Source organism: Dreissena polymorpha, chromosome 9, assembly GCF_020536995.1.
Source record: "Dreissena polymorpha isolate Duluth1 chromosome 9, UMN_Dpol_1.0, whole genome shotgun sequence".
In the NCBI taxonomy this organism is placed as follows: Eukaryota; Metazoa; Mollusca; class Bivalvia; order Myida; family Dreissenidae; genus Dreissena; species Dreissena polymorpha.
The window spans coordinates 66747602-66771262 of NC_068363.1; the positions used below are offsets into that span (position 1 = coordinate 66747602).

Genomic DNA, 23661 nt, shown 5'->3' on the forward strand with positions numbered 1-23661 from the left:
TGACCAGACTGAGAGATGCGCAGGCTTAGTGGGATATACATATCATGGGCGCATATAGAATAAGAACCTTTTTCGCATGACGTGGGTCATTAAAAATCTCATTGCGAATTGTTAATGGCACATTTTAGCACAATGCTTTTCTAAAAAAAAATGAATTCACAGTAGCAAACTTGTAAAAAGCGCAGCCTATCCAGGTGCTTAGGAACGATTTCCAGACGTGCTGGCCAAGTACGGCAAACATTTGTGGTTGAATAATTAAACGATATCCCTCTTATCGTGACCCTATAATATTTGTTTGTTTTCTTATCTTGACGGCAAAACTGTGTTTATCGATAGTTAATAATATATTCCCCGGACGATTTAGTGAACGAGAACTGACGCTGATTTTCTGCGAGATGGGTTTTAACGCGTAATTGTATCTGTGCCGCAATTTGTGTCGTTTAAACATACAGAGAGTAGTCCGGAATTCCTTACACTGAATTATGGCGCACCAAAGGGGTCGAAACTTTAACTTCTGCTGCAGCAGAAAAAAATGCTGCTCGACCAGCAAATTACTGCTTGAGCAGCATATTTTCTGCTCGAGCAGAAACTAGATGCTGCTCGACCAGCAAAATGCCTGCCCGAGCAGCATTTTTTTTCTGCTGCAGCAGAAAAATCCTGCTCGACCAGCATTTATTTTTAGAATAAGCCCTTGAACCCGTCAGCCAATCAAATTTGAGCTTACAAACGGACGACATAAGCTACTTCTACGGAATTTAAATAGACCTGACAATAACTTTAGAAAAACTGCAACAAACTCATAATCTGTGTTTTAATCAATTATTATTAATTCTCATCCTTTTTCGTAGTTGTTCATAAAATAATAAGTCATGTAGGAACATGCAAATTTGGTTGATCAATTGCTCCAACGTTACATGATTTATGCCTATGTGTAATCTGATTCTGATTGGCTGATGCCATTATCTATAAATAAATGCTGGTCTAGCAGGATTTTTCTGCAGCAGCAGAAAAAATGCTGCTCGAGCAGCAAATTGCTTCCCAAGCAGCATCTAGATGCTGCTCGAGCAGTAATTTGCTGCTCGAACAGCATTTAAATGCTGCTCGAGCAGCGTTTTTTTTCTGCTGCAGCAGAAGTTAAAGTTTCGACCCCTTTGGTGCGCCATACTGAATAGTGATACATCCTTTGCACTGAGCACAGAATCAGTGATGTAGCCAAAGTTCAGAGGTTTAATCTCGAATCAGCCTATGAAATATTCGAATATATTCATGCGTGTCTGCTGGCGTTATGTAAAAGTCATTTAAGGTGAAAAGCTGGGTAAAACAGCTACGCCGAAAAAGCGCATTAGTGCTCTATACCCATGTTTAGGTCAGAGTTGTTGACACTTGTGAACTGCTAGGGTAACAAGTAATGCATGAACAACACGGTACGTGTCAACAGGGATGACTTTTTGACTACCTTATTCGTGAGTAAAAAGTATTGCTCGCAGATTTATGTGTTATTTATTTTCATCCATTATCTTATTGTATATTTTGAATTTGTATATGGTGTAGATGATAAAAAGTGCACACAAGTCGCGACCCATGCGTTAAGACACACTCTTTATAATTTTGAATGGATTGTGTTGATTTCAAACTTGCGATTAATTTTGAAAAATGAGTTGCGTGTTAAATTATGCAATAGCGAACAACTTCAGTGCCTTCAGCGCTTTGATTTGTAAATGTTAACAGATAGTATTTTCACCAAAACCAAATTTGCGCAGAAGTTCATTTGAATATTTTTTTGAAACTTTCTGCAGCAATTCGTGAAAAAATAAAAACACAACTTCAACAGCAACTAGTTATCTTATGAGAAGTATGCTTATATCATTACTTTTGCAACAAATTGTATCGGTTCCAAGTAAACGTCCGGGTGTTGAATGGATCCGTGAATTACACTATACCTGGCTAAGGGAAACGACTTCTTTGATTACATGATAGAGTTTGGGAACAACAACGAGAAATACTAAATTTGTGTATGCAAATTACGGTTTATTATACAATATAAACCACGTTGTGTATTTTGAACGTTATTAGTTTGTTTTACCTAGCAAATGACATGTTGTCGGATTCTTTTCGCTTAATATTGTTCAGCTATATGTGCAGTTCAGTGTTTCGGATGCATATGATTCGGACACGTTTGATTTCCCCAATAATCAGTATTGTATTGGTTAGCAGAGCGATCTCACGTAGCAATAAATTAACGTTAACTACCTAGTGTTTCGTACTCCTCCATTGGATCTTTTTCTCTAGCTATTGAATTGAAACATGAAAATTTTACCATACAAAGTAGAATTACATACGCTATTCTCCATGCCTACCGATTCTCACATTTCTGAATTTTATGCTCTTTGGATTGGACATTTGTATGCATTAAAGGTTGAAACTTTAATTATTTTATCATGAAGTGTAGGTGTGCAAGACACAAGGTTCTACTGGATCTGGATAGGTATTTTGCAGAGCCTTTCAGTTTCAGTGTTGGTGCAATCGGAGAGATGGTGGTTAATGATTAATCCCACTGTATAAAAACAGTTGAACTGAAGCTGTCAACTGTCAGAGCACGTACTACACTATCGTTTAGTTTATTCTACTTTATTATTCTCCTTGGGAAGCATGAGTTTCAGTGTTGACAAGTTTTACACTTTAATGGCGTTATTTTTAGAGTTTCTCTCAACGATATTGTCTGCCAAATTATCAATGAAAGTTCTTGGAAAAAAATGTTTGGTTTTATTGACTTAAGATAGGAAGTCTTGGCTTGGCATGGCATATACTTCATATAAGTCTCTCAACCACCTTATAGAAGGTCAACCTGTTTGCCTTTCTTCTTTCATGGATTGGAGGAATCTTCATACATTCAAACACTATTGTGATGCAGCCTGTTGTTCTGTTGATGAATCTCACTGCCGGTTTTTTAATGTCTTTTCATTCACAGTCATCCAAATTTTCCAGGGAGATGTGCCCTTGAACATACTAATTTTTATGCCAGAAGGATAACATTTTCTAAGTTTGTGGAGCGAACAACTTTCACATTTCCCAAGGGTTTTAATAAAAACTTTGAATATGTAACTACCATTTAGTGTATATGATCAAGTCACAATTTTACATAGTCTCATTTATTTGTATGAGGTATATTCTCTTGAACATTTTCATTTGCATGGCTGCGGAGCAGGGGTATTTTCAGTTAGGTTTTTGTCAAAGCTCTTTTCTTTAACTTTCCAGCCAGGCGACCTGCTTTAAAGATTCACTTGCTCCGCATAAGCTTTACCTGACACTGGCAAGGGGGTGTCCACTTAAAAATATCCAGGCATCTATATCAGTTGTTTTGGCTGATTTGATAGCCGTTATTGGGTGGTGTTCCCAATATCAAAAAGTATGCTTTTTCCCAAAATTTAGTACATAAGTTCCCAAGTGACAGTTTGGCTTTCAGATATTGGGAAATAGAGCTATGCAGTAGGGAAATAAAGATTTGACAGATTTATTTACGTATAGTAATTTCTGAAGAAAGTGTGTTGCATATTACTTTAGTGTTGTTAATAATTATTCAGAAATTATAAATCAAGCAATAATAGTGTATTCCAATTTAAAGTTACTTGACTTTTAATGTCCCAAAATCATTTGTATAGATCATATTTCCAAAATGGTAAGAAATAGTCGTCGCATGGTGATCACATCTTAGCCATCTGCGTTTAAACCATCATCCATATAAGTTAGGAGTTTCTGTTTATGAATGACATAAATCAATGAAATAATGCAAGTTATTGTGCTTTTAAATCAGGTTTTCAACAAAGTTGAACATCCTAGTTGTTAGATTGGGGTATGGTTGGCGACAGGTGGGATAAACAGGTGGTTTCTGGCTAATATCTTTAGTTTGTGTGTATCAATCTTGATGAAACCTTGGATAAAGAAAGCTTGCATGAAAACATAGCTTAAGTTTGGGTCTGTATTAGTGGCATGTTGGGTCACGTGGATTGGTACTAAAAACACATAGTATTCCCGCAATAACACTAGTGTGTTGGAGATATTCACTGACATTTTGTATGTAGGTACTAGTAGCTTATATATATATATAAATATCAGGCATTTCCCCTGGCGGTTTTAGCACAGCGGCCCCGCGGTGACTGGCTGGACATCAAAATCAATTTCGCCGCGGCGCTTGTTTTTCCGGTCATGCCGCCGCGACGCTTGAAACTGTCAAAAGCGCTTGCAAGATCTAATCCGAATGTTGTCTGCATTCGGCCTACGACCAATCGAAACATGCACGCGCTAAGCAGCTGTGTGTGCATTAAAGTGATATTATGCGCATCTAACAGTATATGCTATATTTATAGGTTTCTATGGCAACCGTTGTTTATTTTTTGGTATTTTCACTTCATATACACTTATATTTGGTATTGCAGCATCAACATACTTAAAAAATATCCCGGAAAGAGAAAAATAATGCATTTGAATATCAACCGTACTTTCGTTTTGAAATCTGACGACAGAATTGATTCGATGTACGATGTGAATCGAAATTTAGTTTTGGTGCAGATTCGTTCATACGACACACGAAGACTAACCCCGATCCTAATAAAAAGACTCGGCTTAGAGGGCTGTCAGTCATGTAAAATATTGAATATAATGTATTTTTTATAAACAACTTGTAGCAAGATGAGTTGCAGATAATTGGTCAGTTACCACATTTTAACTAATTATTTTGATCTGTTAATTCTTTTCAGCTCAATTCAACAGTGAAAAATGCCCATAATATCACTTAAAGGGCATACATAAGACGTGTGAACGATTTACGGGTCGTATGAGTCAATCACGGTGTTTGTTCCCTTATAATGGTAACAATTATAGATTGTTCCCGGTACACGAAGCGAAACAGCAAATAAAGGTGTACTGATTGCTTCCGCCAACTTAAAATGCATTCATACTATTTTCTCAACGGCAACTATACATTAACAACACTAACTATTAATGTGTTTTCATCCAATAGTTTCTTTGATATTTACGGAATACGCGTAATACCGCAACACGCTTTTCTTAAGTTTTTGTGCATGACAGAGTGATAAGATCTAGGAAAGGACAAGCCTCTATGTCTGGGAAATCTGAAATTACTATTATAATGGTCAGGAAAATTAAATTAATCTTCCCGGTCAGAAAGTTCAATATTTGCAAGTGTCCAGGACGTTGCCAGTGATATTGAGACCTCCAACCCACCAACCAAGCGATTCAAGCAGCGTGCCAGTTGGTTCGACTTTAATTGAATGCAGTAGTGCCCATGGGTCACAGAAATTGAAGGGTATACTTAATTTACATAACTTTTTTATTTGTGAAACCAGCATAAAGTGACACCACAAATGAATAATAAATTTAAAACATTCACTGAAACAGTTTATCAGACGATGTCAGACGTTTTGTTGTATAAAAGGTAACATATTACAGATAATTACATTTCAATATGAAAGCATATTTTAATGTTTCTTGATGAACATGTCATAGGCTATTAAATAAAATGTTTTTCAAAAACTAATCCACCCTTTCGTAGGTAGGATGTCTTATTTGGGAATTGTGAGATGTGCCGACCAGAACGTTCAGATGTCGCTACTTCTTCAATGGTAGATGTGCCTTGCACATGGATGACAGAGACCTACGCCCAGGCCAAACAACTGGAGGCCAAACGCATGTCTCCAAGAAATATGGTAGGGCAGCTTTAAGAAATGGGCTTTCTACAGAAGAGTGCCAGGACCGCAGCCTTCAATAATGTGTACTGGTTGATGAATCAGGAAATTCCTCAAAAACAAAACTGAACATCGTGCTCGTCGGAAGTCTGCTGTTTTCAATGCTATGATGATGGTCAGCATAGAAGGACCAGACGTTGGGTCAGTGGATTTCAGAAGAATGGTGTATGCCTGGCTACAGGAGAAGCCACGTTTTATTAAAATAAACATTAAAAAATAAAAATTCGACACGCTGCTGTGCCTGAGAAAATTCCTGGGGAAATGCCTGAAACATGGATACATGGCAATATGGACATTATGCACGTCATTTCATTTTGTTCCTACGTCAAAAATTCTGGTTGCTATGGCAACAAATAAATAAAAATCTGACAATGGTGTAATTTCTGACAATGGTGGAGCCGGTAGGGGACAATATTGCTTGGCAATCTCTTGGGTTTTTTAAATTCTGAACAGGACGATTGATATATAGGAATTAGGGGGTTGTTTGGCTGCTCTGTCTGTCCTCATAAAATGTTGTAAATTTTTGGAGCAAACTATTTCCACCTTCAAGTGTAGATGTGCAAGACACTGAACACTGCCATTTCTTTGCATAAAATGTATGTTTTAGGAGCATACTTCTTCTATTTTTTAAATGTAGTAAATCAATTGAAACTCAATAAAAAAAAATTCTACAATGTGTTGATTTACAAGAAACCTTTTTCATGAACAATGATCCACATGGTCCTCAGTTATGCGTCTTTTAAAACTGACAAAGCCATCGTTTTTTGGGAATAAAGTTATTTTCTGGGTAGGGAATGTTTCATTGATATGTTCACAGAATTGGGGAAAAGTAATTTATACAACTCTTTATAATTTTAATTATAAGATTTTTTTAAATATAAATAATCATTATTAACTTGGTGAGATGTAATTGAAATTAAATTGAGATATTGTAATCATAAGACACTACAAATTGGGAATTCTGTTTACTTTTATGAGGGGGAAAATGGGTCCATTCATCTGACTGGTACCGTAGATACACCAAGAAAAGACCTGTTGTTGGTTGTGGTCATTAACTAATCTCCCACTGGTTTGCGTTTGCATTGGCACTTGTACGCTCAATGGTGCACTACATCCAGCCTCAAATAACAATAAATCATTTGTATACGCCCGTTGAAAACTGGACGTATTATAGTTTTCTTCCTTGTTGGGCTGCAGGCGGGCGGGGTCCACAGCAGTGTCCACTCTCTAATTAAATACGTTTAATCTGATCTTCTTCAAACTTGGTCAGAAGTTGTATCTAGACAATATCATGGTCAAGTTCGAATATGGGTCATGCTGGGTCAAAAACTAGGTAACGGGGTCGCTTGGTGCATTTCAAGGACTTAGCATGGTATCCGCTCTCAAATTGAACTAGTTTTCATCCGATCTTCACCACATTTGGTCAGAAATTGTGACTTAATGATATCTAGGTCAAGATTCAGAGCTCCAGATAAGGTTTTGTGAAATTCTTAAATTACTACCAGATTTTCAAAAAGAATTCTTAACTCTGAAATTTTATTCTTAACGTTACTACTTAGTTTTGGAAAATAATACTTATTTTTTATAAATGACCTAAAAATAAATGATAATGGTTATTTTCATGCAAAAAAATCAAAATAAACATACTAGCAACTTTATTTATACGAGTTCAACAGTGTCTTTTCAGTATTATACTATTTTATTTTTCAAATACCTTCATATGCCCAAACTGTGCTTAGATTGCATGCCTTAGATGAATTTTTACATATTTCACAATTTAAACGGGTCTCCCCTTCAATCTTTTCAACGATTAGCCACGGGACTTGTCCCTTCCACTCGTTCAATGTTTTTTTTCGTGATTAAGTTTGGACCCGTCGTGTCGCGTTTTTGTTTAGCTTTTCCGACTGTGTCGGAAACTGAACATACAACATCGTATAATATTTTTTCTATAATGTCTTTCTAAACATTTAATTTCGGCTCACTTTGCGTACAATATGTTAAAAGCGTGTTTTGGGGCGCTTTGCAGCTTTTTAGGACGCTCTCTGGGCGCCGCCATTGTTTTTTTACAGATAGACTGTATACGCCGCTTTTATTGGAAAAATGCGCTTTGTTAAACAAACCCGATAACCATTCTATATAAGCACCGCAAAGATCTTTAATACGGGAAAAGAACTCAATTAAAAATCGATACGAACCGATGTAAAAATAATATTCGTAACTTGATTTTGTAATTCTTAATGGTACGACAAGATTTTAAAATAAATACGTAACGGACTTGAAAATAATTCGTAATTACGAAAATACGACCCTTATCTGGAGCTCTGAGATTAAATATGGGTCATGCCGGGTCAAAAACTAGGTCACGAGGTCATTTAGTGCATTTAGAGGATTGGGCACGGTGTTCGCTCTCTAATTAAAGTAGTTTTCATCCAATCTTCACCAAATTAGGTCAGAAGTTGTGTCTAGATGATATCTAGGTCAAGTTCGAATATGGATCAAAAACTATGTAACGGGGTATATAAGTGCATTTTAAGGATTTAGCATGGTGTCCGCTCTCTAATTGAAGTAGTTTTCATCCGATCTTCACCAAATTTGGTCAGACGTTGTGTCTAGATGATATCTAGGTCAAGTTCAAATATGGGTCATTCCAGGTCAAAAACTAGGTCACGAGGTCACTAAGTGCAACCGATCTTCACCAAATTTGGTCAGAAGTCGTGTCTCAACGACATAAAAATATATCATTTTGCCACTCAAATGGTAAAGTTATCTGTTGCTTAATTTTCAGATATATCATTTCGTCACTTAAATAATAAAGCTATCAAGTTGTCCAAAACCTTCAAACGGGCGTATCTTGTGACAGTTTGGCACTCGTTTTTTCTTGCAGGAAAGATGGGTATTCTTTCAATTCCAACAATCAGAAAAGACAATCTGCTACGGCATTATAAAAAGGGAAAACATAACCATACAAATTTACCTTCAACGTCGTCTGAAAAAGCGTTATCATCATCATCATCATCATCATCAAGTGAAGATACATCTAGCTTAGCAAACGCCCGTGTAGACCAGATTTTTATGCGACGTCTACAAGTACAGACAATTTAAAAACCGAGCATTCTTATTCGATGACAGATGCGTTAAAGAGACACATTCAAGACAGAACGTTTCACCCACACCATGAAGAAAATTACTTCTTAACATTTTTTTGAGAATACAAAACGGGATGTTATTAATTTCATAAAAGCTCGATTAAATCATCAAGCTATAAAATGGTATCTTTCGGTTCACGTAGTTCTGACAAAAAATATAGAAGATGGAGAACAAGTACAATAACAACCGCATTTTAGGAGTTTAAACTTTACAACATTAAATGAAGAAACATTGAATGAGGAGGACGTAAATGAAGCCTATAATACAATGTTTAATCTATTCGAAGAATACATGAAAGATGGCTTTGGGTGGATACTAATAAAGTGATATCCTTGAAAATTCACACTGTGAAATACAATAAAAGGTTCAAGTTATTTACAGTTGCCTGAGAAATTGCGAGATGTGCAAATTATTTTAAATATTAGAAATTTAGATCAAAAATGTTTTCTCTGGTTCTGTCTCGTTTCTACACACCCCGAAGATTCACCTCTGGTAAGTAAGTATGAACCATATGAACACGAATTAAATATACACGATTTATCTTTTCCAACACCCATCAATGAAATTAGTAAATTTGAAAAACAAAACCCATCAGAGTCAGTAAATGTTTTTGATATGAAGAAAAAGATATAATACCTCTTCGAATCACAAAACAAAGCAACCGTTTACATCATATAAATTTGTTGATGTTACGCGAAGAAAACAAATCACATTACTGTTTGACAACCAAATTCAATAATTTTCTTTGACCTGTAAACCGATCAAGAAACTTAAATCATTACTGTCCGTATTGTTTACACGGGTTTAAATATGAACGACTGTTACAAGAACATATTTTTTATTGTCAAGTACACGGTGAACAAAAAATTGAATTACCAACGAAATAAGATTGTTATTTAGATTTCAAAGATTTGGAAAAGACATTACTTGTACCTTACGTCATTTATGCAGACTTTGAAATTTTAAACAAACCCTTAGACAAAGCACAGTCAGGTTCTATTATTCAAACGCAACTCTTAGAACCTTGTTCATTTGGTTTTAAAGTGATATCATCAGATCCCAACGTCTCAAAAGACACTGTATTGTACAGAGGTATCGAAGCACCTAAGAAGCTAATAAAATGTCTATTGAGAGAAGCTAAAACATAGAAGAACAATTAAATGATATAAAACCGCTAAATAAGACCTCAAGTGAGGAAAACACGTTTCAATTAGCTAATAATTGCTCTCTATGTAAAAACACGTTACTTGCAACTTGTCAAACAGATCAATATCATTCCAGTTATTTTCCATGGTCGCAACAATTTTTATTGTCATTTTCTCTGTCAAAGCATAAGCGCATTCAAAAAGCATAAACTTCATTCCACAAACTATGAAAAATATGCGAGTTTTTCTATAGGAAAACAAAACTCAGATTCATTGACTCTTTTGGTTTTCTTCCCTCTTCGTTAGATACATTATCAGAAAATCTTTCACAATGTGGTTATCAATCGTTTGAACACTTTCATTCAGAAATAAAACATAATACACAACTTTTGTCGAGAAAGGGTGTTTACCCGTACGAATATATGGATTCTTGGGATAAATTTAAAGAAACACAATTACCATCAATAGAAAGGTTTTACTCAGCAGTAAAAATGACCACATTTCAAAAGAAGATTACGATCATGCACACATTTTATATGTGTTTCAAACGTGTAATCTAAACAGTTTAGGAGATTATCACGATTTATATCTCAAAACAGATGTATTACTTCCAGCTGACGTTTTTGAAAACTTTAGAAATATTTCTCTTAAATGTTACGAATTAGATCCTTGTCATTTCTACACAAGTCCTGATCTTAGCTGGCAAGCTATGTTGAAGAAAACGGGTGATACCATAGAAATACTTACTGATAATGATCAAATTTTGTTCATTGAAAGAGGAATTCGTGGTACTAGTAAAATATCTTAACATATATGCTAAAGCAAACAATCCATACCTAAAGGACTATAACCCTTCGCAAGAAACAAGCATTTTAGCGTATTATGATGTTAACAATCTATATGGTTTTGGTATGTTTAAAAAATAACCGGTGTTTTTCGATTTTTAAATGAAGATGAAGTAGACACTTTTCAAATACGCAACATACCAGAGGATGGAACAATGGGTTATATTTTAGAAGTTGATTTAGAATATCCAACATATTTGCATGACCCATGATGATTATCCTCTAGCTCCAGAGCGAACATTTATTTTCGATGATAAATGTCCAAAAACGCACAAAATGTGTTGAAAAAATTGCACAATACTGAAGAATCCCCCCCCCCCCACGATTCAAAATAGAAAAGCTACTCACCACTCTTGAAGATAAACATCACTACGTTCTTCATTACCGGAATCTTCAACTTTATCTTCAGTTGGGACTGAAACTGAAAAAGATTAATAAGATTATGGAATTTCGACACGAAAACTTAATGAAACCATATGTAAAGTTCAATACACACATGCGACAACAGGCCAACTCTACCTTCGACAAAGACATCTTCACGCTGATGAACAATTCTGTGTTTGTTAATTATCATTTATATAAGAATTATTTAAATATTAAATTAATTTAAGTATTAAAACGATTAAATTATAGAATAATGTTAATGTAATATGAACGAGATATTATTATAATTTCATATTATTATTGTATACTATTATTTTAATTGGAAATGTACACGTTTATGAAATCATAATACCTTTACTCATCCCGGTCAAAGGTCAAATATATGGCTTCAAAGCGCAGTAGGGGTCATTATGTTTCACAAACACAGCTCTTTTTCATTAAAACTTGTTCTCTTAGTAATAACATGTGCATTAATCATTTCTTCTGAAATATTTTTTATTTAAGATTAAAAAAACGTGTTGCTTCATTATTTTTCATTCAGGTATTTGTATTGTCCTGTAAATAGTTTTCTCTAAACATTTATTAAAATTTATAAAGACACTTGTTTCTCATAACATATGTTTCATCTTAATTTATAAAAACTAGTAATCGATCATTATATTCTTATCAAATAAACTTTATATTACGTTTCCATAATTGTTAGTGCTTAAAGTGTTTAAGATACTGATCTCATAATTGATTGTTCATGAACAAATGTGTTAACTAGTCATTAGTAAGTGTTTTATCTTGTTATCATAATTTTCTGCATAATTTTCATAATTGTTAGTGATTAAGGTATTTAAGATCCTGATCTCATAATTGATTGCTTATGTCTAAATGTATTAACTAGTCATTAGTAATAGTGGGGTCACATGGTGAAATGATTGTTCACTTTTTGATAAAAGCAACAAACTTGGCACATTTGTAGATTTAAGTATTTTATTCAATTTTAGCTATGGACCCATCTCCAATTTTCAAGATGGCCGCCATTTTCAAGATGGCCGCCAAAATGGCCGCCAAACTTTAAGAAATTACATGTTACTGACATATTTGATTAAAATATTCTGTTTTTGGCATTAAAATTAGCTGTTTTAGGTTATTAATTAATACAAATATGTTTCTACATGAAAAACAAATGAATTAAATATTGCATATAAGTCAAAATGGCTTCCAAAATGGCCGCCTAAAGTACAAAAAAAAAAAGATTTTCCACCTCAAATCTATAATTTCATAACTCATTGAATGTATGTTATGTAAGCAAGTGTTTTTCTTTATTTTTTTGTATTTACAGATACCTTCATTTGTATAATATGCTCAACATATTGTGTCAGTCCTTAAATAAAGAAATAACTGCATTCAACGAGTTCACACTTCCAGACCTTAAAGCTGCCTTAAAATCTAACCGCGGTCACATCCTCCACCACATATGGTGCTTGTATTCAGTGGAATTGTTCACTTTTTGATAAAAGCAACACACTTTGCTCATTGGTAGTTTAAAGTATTTAAGACAAAATAGGATATGGACCCAATTCATATTTTTCAAAATGGCCGCCATTTTCAAAATGACCGCCAACCTATCAAAAAAGGAGAAAATATCGAGGTGCTGATTTTGTGTTGCGTTCTTTTACAAATCAAATGAAATATTACAATACTTTATTACTAATTATGCGGATAATCAAAAATCTTTGCAAGAAACACATTTATTATAAGTATTTTGTTAATTTTGTACTTTTTATAAGGTGAAAAGGTCAATCCTATTTTTTTGGTGGGGGGGGGGAATTATGCTTTTTTGGCAAATATTCATTTACTTTAATAATAAATAAATCCATAAAGCAGATTATCATGGTCCGAGAGCGCAGGTGTTTATTGCAAGTTTTGAGGCCAATAATTTTTGTGTATATTTGAAAAGAGAATTTTATATCCTTCCAGAAAACCCATTTCTTAAGTGTCACAGCCGTGCATATCAATGATTTTTTGGGTAAAATCACTCAAAATCTAAAGTTTTCCCTCTGATTTCTGGAATAATTAAATACATAGACATTTTCAGTCATGGGAATTCACCCAGGGTTTCAGTTTTGGGGTATTAAATAGGTATCAGAAACCTTTCTGATAATTCAGAAAAACATATAATTTTCCACGTAATTTTTTTAAGGGAAAAACCACCAAATTTCGCATTTTATTTTTGCAAATTTGACCATTTTTCAAATATATATTTTTCAAATATACACAAAAATGGACTCAACACTTGCAATAAACACCTGCGCTCTCGGACCATGATAATCTGCTTTATGGATTTATTTATTATTAAAGTAAATGAATATTTGCCAAAAAGCATAATTCCCCCCCCCAAAAAAAAAGTGACCTTTTGACCTTAAAAAAAGTACAAAATTAACAAAATACTTATAATTAATGTTTTTCTTGCAAAGATTTTTGATAATCAGCATTATTAGTAATATAGTATTGTAATATTTCATTTGATTTGTAAAAGATCGCAACCAAAAATCAGCACCACGATATTTTCTCCTTTTTTTAATAGGTTGGCGGCTATTTTGAAAAATATGAATTGGGTCCATAGCCTATTTTGTCTTAAATACTTTAAACAACCAATGATCAAAGTGTGTTGCTTTATCAAAAAGTGAACAATTCCATTGAATACAAGCACCATATGTGGTGAAGGATGTGACCGCGGTTAGATTTTAAGGCAGCTTTAAGGTCTGGAAGAGTGAACTCGTTGAATGCAGCTATTTCTTTATTTTAGGACTGAAACAATATGTTGAGAATATTATACAAATGATGATATCTGTTAATACAAAAAAGGAAAACACTTGCTTATATAACATACTTTCGTTGAATATTTAAATTATAGATTGGAGTAGGAAAATCCTATTTTTGGTACTTTAGGCGGCCATTTTGGAAGCCATTTTGACTTATATGCAATATTTAATTCCTTTTTTTATGTAGAAACATATTTTAATTAATTTATAACATAAAACAGCTAATTTCAATGCCAAAAACAGAATATTTTATTCAAATATGGCAGTAACATGTAATTTCCTAAATTTTGGCGGCCATCTTGGCGGCCAGCTTGAAAATGGCGGCCATCTTGAAAATTGGAGATGGGTCCATAGCTAAAAATGAATAATATACTTTAATCTACAAATGTGCCAAGTTTGTTGCTTTTATCAAAAAGTGAACAATTCCACTGAATTCAAGCACCATATGATCCCGCTATAAGTGATTTATCTTGTTATCATAGTTTACTGCATAATACGTTTTCATTATTGTTAGTACTTGGCGTAATTATTATGTGATTATACTAATCTCATAATTGTTTGTTTAAGTCTCAATGTGTTGTTGTTGTTGTTTTTTATGTATTCCTACATTTTTCCCTTTTTAACGTGTTCACTTGTCTATTTGTTATATTTAACGTGCTCATACATTGTTGTCCTTTTCATCATATAAGACAACCTTCAAAAAATGCATCTATTGTTGACTAGTTTTAGTGCTCACAACAATTTTTTAGCTCACCTGATTGCTCAGGTGAGCTTATATGATCGGTCTTTGTCCGTCGTCCGTCCTTCCACATTTGGTTTGTAAACACTCTAGACGCCACATTTCTTGTCCGATCTTTATGAAACTTGGTCAAATGATTTGTCCCAATGATACCTCGATCGAGTTCGAAACTGGGTCATGCTGGGTCAAAAACTAGGTCACAAGGTCAAAAAAGAGAAGCCTTGTTAACACTGTAGAAGTCACATTTCATGCCCAATCTTTACGTAACTTTGTCAAAATGTTTGTCTTAATGATATGTTGGTTGAGTTCAAAAGTGGTTCCGGTTCGTTGAAAAACATGCCCGCTAGTGGGCGGGGCAGTTTTTCTTATTTGGCTTTTGAGAAACCTTGTTTACACTCTAGAAGTCACACTTTTTGTCAAATCATCATGAAACTTGGTAAAAAAATTGGTTGTATAGATATCTCGGATGAGTTTAAAAACGGTCCAGATCGGTGAAAAAACATGGCCACCAGGGGGCGGGCAGTTTTCTCAATATGTATATAGTGAAAACATGTGAACACTCTAGATGTCACATTTTTGGTCCAATCTGTTTAAAACATAAAACATCTGTTTCAAAAACATAATATATAATTACTGGTAGTCATCATGCAAAATAACTTAAGACATTGTAATTAATAAATCAGTTTTACAGAACACAATATCTATCAACCTAGTCATCATGCACTAAAACTTAGTATCTCAGTTTCACAAACACAACATCTCTTATCCACAATGGTATGCACATCAACTTCACAATCTAGTTACTAGGGTCTCATGGTCTGCTGTACGTTCCACTGTAAGTTATACCTGGGGGTCGTATACCTTAGCACATTCACTCAACAGTTCACTAGTTGTTATGTCTTTAGCGTCATACCTGGCCCAGAGGTCTCTGATACTCAATCCTTCGGCTCACTGGCCTCACTCACCTAGTGGACAGACCATCCCTTAGGTACCGTAACTCATACTTAACATCCTCGTCCTATGCACGTAGTTCTGGAACCAGACGGTAGAATGTCAGTTTCTGGCCTCCTGCTTTCCTATTCAGGGAGTGGTGCCAGCCTTTAGAGTCATTGTTCGTTCTCCCGCTAATCCCATACACTGACAAGGAGTAAATATCAAATATTCGATGGTTCAACCACTGCTCCTCAATGTATCTAACGAACTTGGTGATCTGTTCAGAGTTAGCTCTAGCAGCCAGCAGCTGGAATGCTGGCTCGATTTCGGCGGCTGGAAGGAATGGTAGCGCCATCATGTTTCGAATGTACGTATGGATAGACGCCTTCTCCATGTACGCTGGCCTTAACCCCAGGTCCCTCACCTTGCGCCAAACAGTCTGTGTAAAGTTGAAAATACATCCCTTGATGGTTGCTCCCGGAAATACATGACGAACCGCCAACCACGCCGCTGAAAATTAAATAAAATCAAAATTAGATTTGTACATAGATCTTTGTAAAAAGATGTTGAGTTGTATGACTGCATGGCAACTTTTTGTTGGTAGGTGGTAACATATAAATTCTACTCTCCTTCTGTACTTAATTATATTTTTTAAACCTACCCTGATTTTTTTTTACAGACAGACACCTGACAGACAAAAATAATATTATACTCATATTAGACATAATAACCATGTCTGTACTTTGTAGAATTTTTCTTTTGAAAGTGAAATTTGTATAGAGTTTGTATAACACTGTGACATCAGAAAAGCAGACAAAAACCTCTGTTTTTACCGTTTTAATACAATTTCTTTAAAGCTAAGCAATTTTAGTATTCTTATTACCTTGCATAGTCCATAACGAAGTTTTCTACAATCGCATGATATAACGCATCACGGACATTTGTAAGGACCTCAAGAATAAAATTCATGTTCACGTTTCTGTACATATAAATTGCAAGTAAAATATATTTATATCAATATCATTATGAAGCAACAGTCCATACATTTGTATAAATATTCCAACGGACATGGACTACTTATGTTTGCAAGCACAAAACAGTTACGTTATTATTTTTATATGATCTTTTTGAGAGGACAGAATGCAACCAAAAACTGTATATATTTATGCTAGATAGGGCTGTTTACAATGTGATATTTTCACAGTTTCCTGTTGTTGTATTTTATGTGTAGTATACAATTGACATCCCATTGAACCATTGACATCACATGAATGTATTCAATAGTGTCATATTATAGAAAATCATATAATTTTAATTTCCAGTTAAATACCGTAAAATTATCGTCGGTCCTTCTCCTCGACATTAAGATGAATGCCAACGGAACTTGCTTTTCCTTGCCATTGTGTGTAATTAAGCCATGGATAGACTCGAGCTGACCGGGTGAGAATGGTTAACCAACAACCTGAGAATAAACGGTTATACATGTGACAGTCCATGTTGTTTATTAAGCAATGGAGCCATTTTTTAAATAAAATTAGGGAAGAAGGGAAACAGCCTGGAGCCAATATGGGAAGAAAGTTCAGTCAGATTTGTTTGAATGGGTTCAATGCAGATGCGGGGCCGCATGTGTCCAAACCGTTAAGTTACGTATCGTACAAAATGGAACTAGATTGTTCGAAAGCATCAAATGCTAACCTGAAATCATACACTGTAACAAAATCTGACTCTGCCTCTCTTGCCAGGGTGTGGCTACCGCACTGAAGGAAGATCCTTTAGAAGCACAGTTATTGAGTTCATTGGTTTGATCCTTGCTATTATACACTTTTAATTGGAGTTTTGAATTTTGTAAATTTACCATAAATTACCTTAAAAGTTCCGCCCATGAACCAACGCTTGGTCTTATATAGGAGATCCAGCTGGGTTTGTGTGGCGAACACCAGGTGTCGGGCATTCGGACCGTTCCAGATATCCGCTACCAGGAAGTCTTGGGACTCTAGGAAGGTCTGGTCTATACCGAACCGCAAGTCGATTGGGCTCGGCTGTTCGGAACTTGGCTCTATATCTGTTGGCCTTTCGAGCTAGACTGTCTGGCAATGGGACGTTTGGGTTGTTGTGGGATCATTGCGCATTCCGTGCACCCTTGGCAATGTCACCTGAAGATTTGTACGGTTGAGCCTTGGCCTTTTCTTTCACCGCCACACTAATTCGGATTTTCTTTTCAAGACTGTCCTTTGGTCCATGTTGGTGATTGTTCGGTCCACGGACATAGTCGGTTCCCATCTGAATCACTGACGCGTAACACGGGCACTTCTTAAGGAGCATGTCCATAGCACATAGTTCTTTTGTGTCTTTTTTACATGATATCGAAATCCATCGGATACAACTAATAAAGGATTCCCCCTCTTGCTTCCTTTCTCAATCACTTCAAAGGTAACAGCCTGTTCTTCTATCACGGTGGTTGACAGGGACACATCACCAATATCAGTTTCCACGGTTTCAGGATCTTGTTTGATAGCGGGTCTGTCTGGAAGATCAAATGGTCAAAGATCAAATCAAAACAGGAATAATTTTTAAAATCGGATGTTAAATAGTAAATATTCTGCATAACTAAATATATTAGTGTCAAACTTTTTATTTTATGATAATCGTGATGACAGGCTGAATCAATATGTAAAAATTTCGAACGAAAACAATAATGTATGAAGTGATATATAGACATCAAAATGAAATTCAGATAATGGGGCGTGGTCAACTGTTTACCTAATTAATAGAATATTGAAACATATTTCAAACTCTCATAATTTACTTTTTATTTGACTAGCTGTACAGTAACAAGTCACTTTTTCTTTTGTTGAATGCTTTCCTTTAATGTTTAAAGAGTATTTTTGAGAGGTAACACCTTAGTACAACAATTTAATGTAAAATGGTCATACTTGCTGTACTGTGCCATTATAAATTAAATGTTATATAACAATTTTATTTACTAAAAAAATACCAATATATTATTTATTAAGTCAAAATAATTTGTTTTTTTAGTTAAAATTTGAATATAGTTATTATTCTTCATTAAAAATCACAACTTATGGCTTATCTTTATTATGTAACTATCATTTCATGCCTTTATTTCATTTTGAAAAAAAAAGATTGAAAAAAAAATCTAGCAATAATAATGAACATTTTACATTGAATTGTTATACTCCGGTATAAATATATAAATCAAATGACGTGTATTGCAGATATCTAAGTCTTTGATGATCAATCGAATTCAAATAGTATATAATTATCAAAATTGACTTACCGGTTCCACATGTTCGTAGCTGCCACTTGTTACATAAATCACATTCAATAGCTTCTTCTAGTTCTCTAACAGTATTCTTACAATCTAAACAAAGATCCGACATAATGAATTCTAACACACGAACACTTATAAAATATAACCGAATCACAAACACCGAAAATGGTTATCACTTTGATATGTATGTATAATATTATTGCAGAAAATTCTAATAATAGAATAAATCAGTGTAAAATGTTTTAGTATATATCGGTATAATTGAATTTGTTTGTAGCAAAATGAACTAATTAATACAATAATTATAATTGTTTAATTTGTTACATACTATTCCACTTGAAATGATCATCAAATAACATCAAAGGTGTACTTTTACTCAATTCATAATACAATAGTTATAATTGTTTAATTTGTAACATACTATTCCACTTTAAATGACCATCAAAGAACATCAAAGCTGTGCTTTTACTCAATTGTTCAATGATCTCAATTATTTTAAGAAAAATTTCTATCAGGCACTTATAAAAACAATTATAATTAGATCTATTTAATTGGTAAAATTTCTTAGAGTCTTCCCTTAAAGCAACCATCAAAGAACTTAAAAGCTTAGTGCTTTTACTCATGTATCCATATTTTCCCACGTGCGTATCATTTTTTGCGTTAATTTGCTCTAATTAGATCTAAATAAGTTCAACTTGTAATTTGTTGGTACAATTAATTAATTAATATTTCAATCACTCAGGACTCATCTTACATCATTTTTTTTGTAAATCAGTAATTATTAAGACACATAAAATGCACTCACTTTTAATACTTATCAATAAAGTTATTTATTTTTTTTCACATATTTTATTATAACAAATAACTACTTCTAATATACATGTTCATATAATGTAGACAGTTCACTCGCAAAATGGGAGTGTAACGTCTATGGGGGAAACGTCTGGGGTGGAAACGTCTTGGGGGGGGGGGCGGAAACGACTGCCACCCAAACATGAAAATGGAAAATGGCTCAGACCGGTGAAAAAAACACACTTTTTAGCTCAACTGATTGCTCGGGTGAGGGTTAAGGATCGGTCTTTGTCCGTCGTCCGTCCGTACGTCCACATTTGGTTTGTAAACACTCCAGTATTCACATTTCTCAAGCATTCTTTATCAAAGTTGCTGAGAAGCTATATGGCCACAAGATTTGTACAAACCCTTTTTTGGTGTGTTTCATTTAATAAGCCTGTCAAAAGGAAGCATGTAGATAGAGACAATACGAGATTGATGCCTTTCACTTTCTTTTCTCCATCTGTCCATTTATCTATCAACTAAAAGTGTCCTTAATGAACTCAGAAGCTTTGGAAGCTGTATTTTTATGTCCCGCAGTCTATACTGGGGGACATATTGTTTTTGCCCTGTCTGTTGGTTTGTTGGTTGGTTTGTTGGTTTGCGTCAAACTTAAACATTGGCCATCATTTTTGCAATATTGTAGATAGCAACTTGGTATTTGGAATGCATGTGTATCTCATGGAGCTGCAAATTTTGAGTGGTGAAAGGTCAAGGTCATCCTTCAAGGTCAAATATATGGGGAACATAGTGTTTCACAAACACAGTTTGTTCACCTAATACTTGAGTATTTTTTAAGAATGTTTTTCTTAATGCAAATCAAATTAATAATCGTATCTCGTTCAAACACTTGATCACTACAAATGTAGGTCATGTTTTTGACAAAGATTGAATGAAACGACTCCTCTCAGTTGAGCGAAGTAGGGCCATATTGGCCCTCTTGTTGTGTTTATGTTCATGCATAATATTTATATCGTGGGTATATGACTCAAACAATACAATTTTAAAACTGAATTTAGCTTGTTTTTTCTTTGTCAACACAGTTAACGAACATTGTGAGAAACTATACCAAACAATTTGTCGCTTTTCAAATACATTCGGAAATATATCAGGTTCGCAAAGTTAATATCGTCCACTATTGCGCGCCTATAAAGTGGCAGCTTCAATACCGATTAACAACAAAAACCTAATACCAATTAGCAACAAGAAGTCACGCGTAAAAAAGACAGGCAAATTACACGCTCATAACACCGAAAACAATGAACACCGATTTATGACCATACCTGTAAGCTAGATACCTTCTTTACAATACCGGGTGAAAACCAATAACTCATACCTTTGCACCTGGACTATCGATCGACTTGACCCGCATCACAAGCAACACGCGCACCTCCGCCTCAACCGCCTCACACGCGCAACTCAACCACCGCAAAAAATTGTCGCGAGTTTCTTACTTTTACCCTACTATTACTGTTAAAAAGTTAGTATGCTTCATTTGTTATGTATAACAGGGCTTTTTTATTGTCGTGTATTCCCACCATACGTATTTGCATTAAATTAGATTTTCAGTTGTTATGAAGTGGTAAGGGAATAAATCTATAGTGGTTATATGAATACTATACGATTGAAATACTATTACATGCTACAAATGAATCGGTATACTTTTAATTTATGTACTTGGTTCTTGATTATGTGCTCTTTATACTGAAAGTAGTGACATTGGGGGCTCAGGAAGGATACAGGTGCCCCGGTTCCAGATGCAACACTTGTTCTTTTGGGTGCCCGGTGTATAGCACTGATAGAATACAACCCAGCTAAACGTCCGTTGAAGATAGGTTAATTTATTTAAGCAATTATCAACTCTGTAAAACAATAAATATGTGCAATAAGCTTACTATTTTTTGTTGTTGCAAAAAACAAAATATTACTTTGCCTGCTAGCTGTTTTTCATGAAACTGTTTATATTCCGCACATTTATATTTTGTATATAACAGATTTTAGAGTTTGCATGTGGGTATAGGAGATATACCCACGTGCGCACTTATCGCATTTTCCAGCGATGAGTTGAATTGGTTTCGGAGTTGCTGCACTATAATTTTTTTTTCTGCAGCAATTCGTGAAAAAAAACAAACTTGAACAGCAACTGGTTATCTTATTAGAAGTATGATTCTTTACTTTTGCAACAAATTGTATCGTCCGGGTGTATCTGTGTAATCTTCGCCGCCAAAGATGGCGAGCCCCAGCAGTTGCTGGGAGTATAAGTCCTATATATGAAAACCGCACCTTCACCACACTAGTAACTATATACACGGTTTTCACAGGTATACCACAAAGTACGTATATACACACACAACAGTCATTACACGGTATTCACAAGTATATCACAAGGTACATATATACACACAACAGTTTTTACAGACACTGAAAACTATCTGGACCGCATGTTATTTTTCACCAGTACATCACGAGGTACATATAAAAGCACAACAGTTATTACAGATACAGAACAAGTATCTAGGCCAAATATTATTCAACCCAAAAGTCCTAAGTTTCCAGACAGTTCTTTATAAAGTCTATATCTTGTAGTATGTAAGTGGAAGAATAGTCTTCGTACATGGAATTCTAGTATGTGCATTTTGTCTCTATATGAGGTTTGATTTGGGACTATGGTTGACCAGTCAATAAGGGTCTGGGCAAGTAGTGTAGGGGAAGAAATTCGTGTGATGAGATCCATAGACGCTAGTATATTCCAAATTTCGCACATAACTGTATCTCTTACCTGTTTCAGTGCAGAACAATGCAGCAGGAAGTGCTCAACTGTTTCATCCTCCTCTTTACAGATTGGACACACTGCGTCTATGGCATACTGGTTGAATTTAAGCGGCTCCTATTCACTTGGAGTATATAGGTGCCGGTAAGTAGCCTAAATCTTGTAGGGAGTCTAGTTACCTCTAGTGCTGAGGAACATCCAACTTGTAACTGGGGATGAAGTTTGCCAGGTAGGAATTGAATGTTCATGTATTTCAGAGAGGAATAAGTGGAAGCAATCCTGTCAATATAGTCTTTCCAGTAATTCACTACCGTTTTGTGTACCTGTAATCACCACTGGGATTTATTATGGGGTTTTTGCAGATAATCATCAACCTCTCATAGGTCATATTTCACAAGGAGTGGGAGCACCCAGTTTATCCAAGATGAGGATTTCCCCGATTTCACAGATAGTTGTCGTATCAAAATTTGGCGTTCAATACTAGACTCACTTTGACAGCATAAGTTGTTAAAAACATTCAGAATTTTCAGATGATAGATTGCTTCAATTGGTAGAAGTCATGTAAGGATAAGTACACAGGGGTCTGCAGCATTGTTTGGTAGAGAAAGTATCTGTTAAATAGTTTTCCTTTGGAATAGGTACACTTGTTTGACTAAAGTACTCTTTGGTGTGAAAATTTCTATACCGTAAGTGAGCACAGGTAGAACAAATGACTTGTAGAGATCCAGCATCGACTTGTAGTCCAGACCATTGTGACCGTGCAACCCGGCTCCAAGAAGACTATACAGAGCACGTCTTGCTTTTGAGATATTTCCTTCTACGTTCATTTCGGCTGTTTCACAGACAGACGTCGTTCTTGTTATCTCTAAGTGGACTGAGTTATCTACGTGGTTGAGGTTAATTTCACCCAGTTTGAAACTTTCACTTTGAGGGATTGTTGTTCGTTTAGAGGGTTTGATATTTAGGGCTACCGTCTTTGTGGGTTGAAGGAGGTAGCGTT

At 35.0% G+C, this 23661-nt stretch overlaps 1 protein-coding gene across 1 annotated transcript in view; it reads left to right on the top strand.

The window, feature by feature from the left end:
* The first annotated feature begins 1983 nt into the window (after positions 1 to 1983).
* Positions 1984 to 23661, top strand: part of LOC127844656 (glycosylphosphatidylinositol anchor attachment 1 protein-like) — a 169431-nt gene continuing 147753 nt past the window's right edge. The window contains exon 1 of the mRNA XM_052375055.1: positions 1984 to 2012. The gene's annotated coding sequence lies outside the window, so the exon portion shown is untranslated. The remainder of the gene's footprint in view (positions 2013 to 23661) is intronic.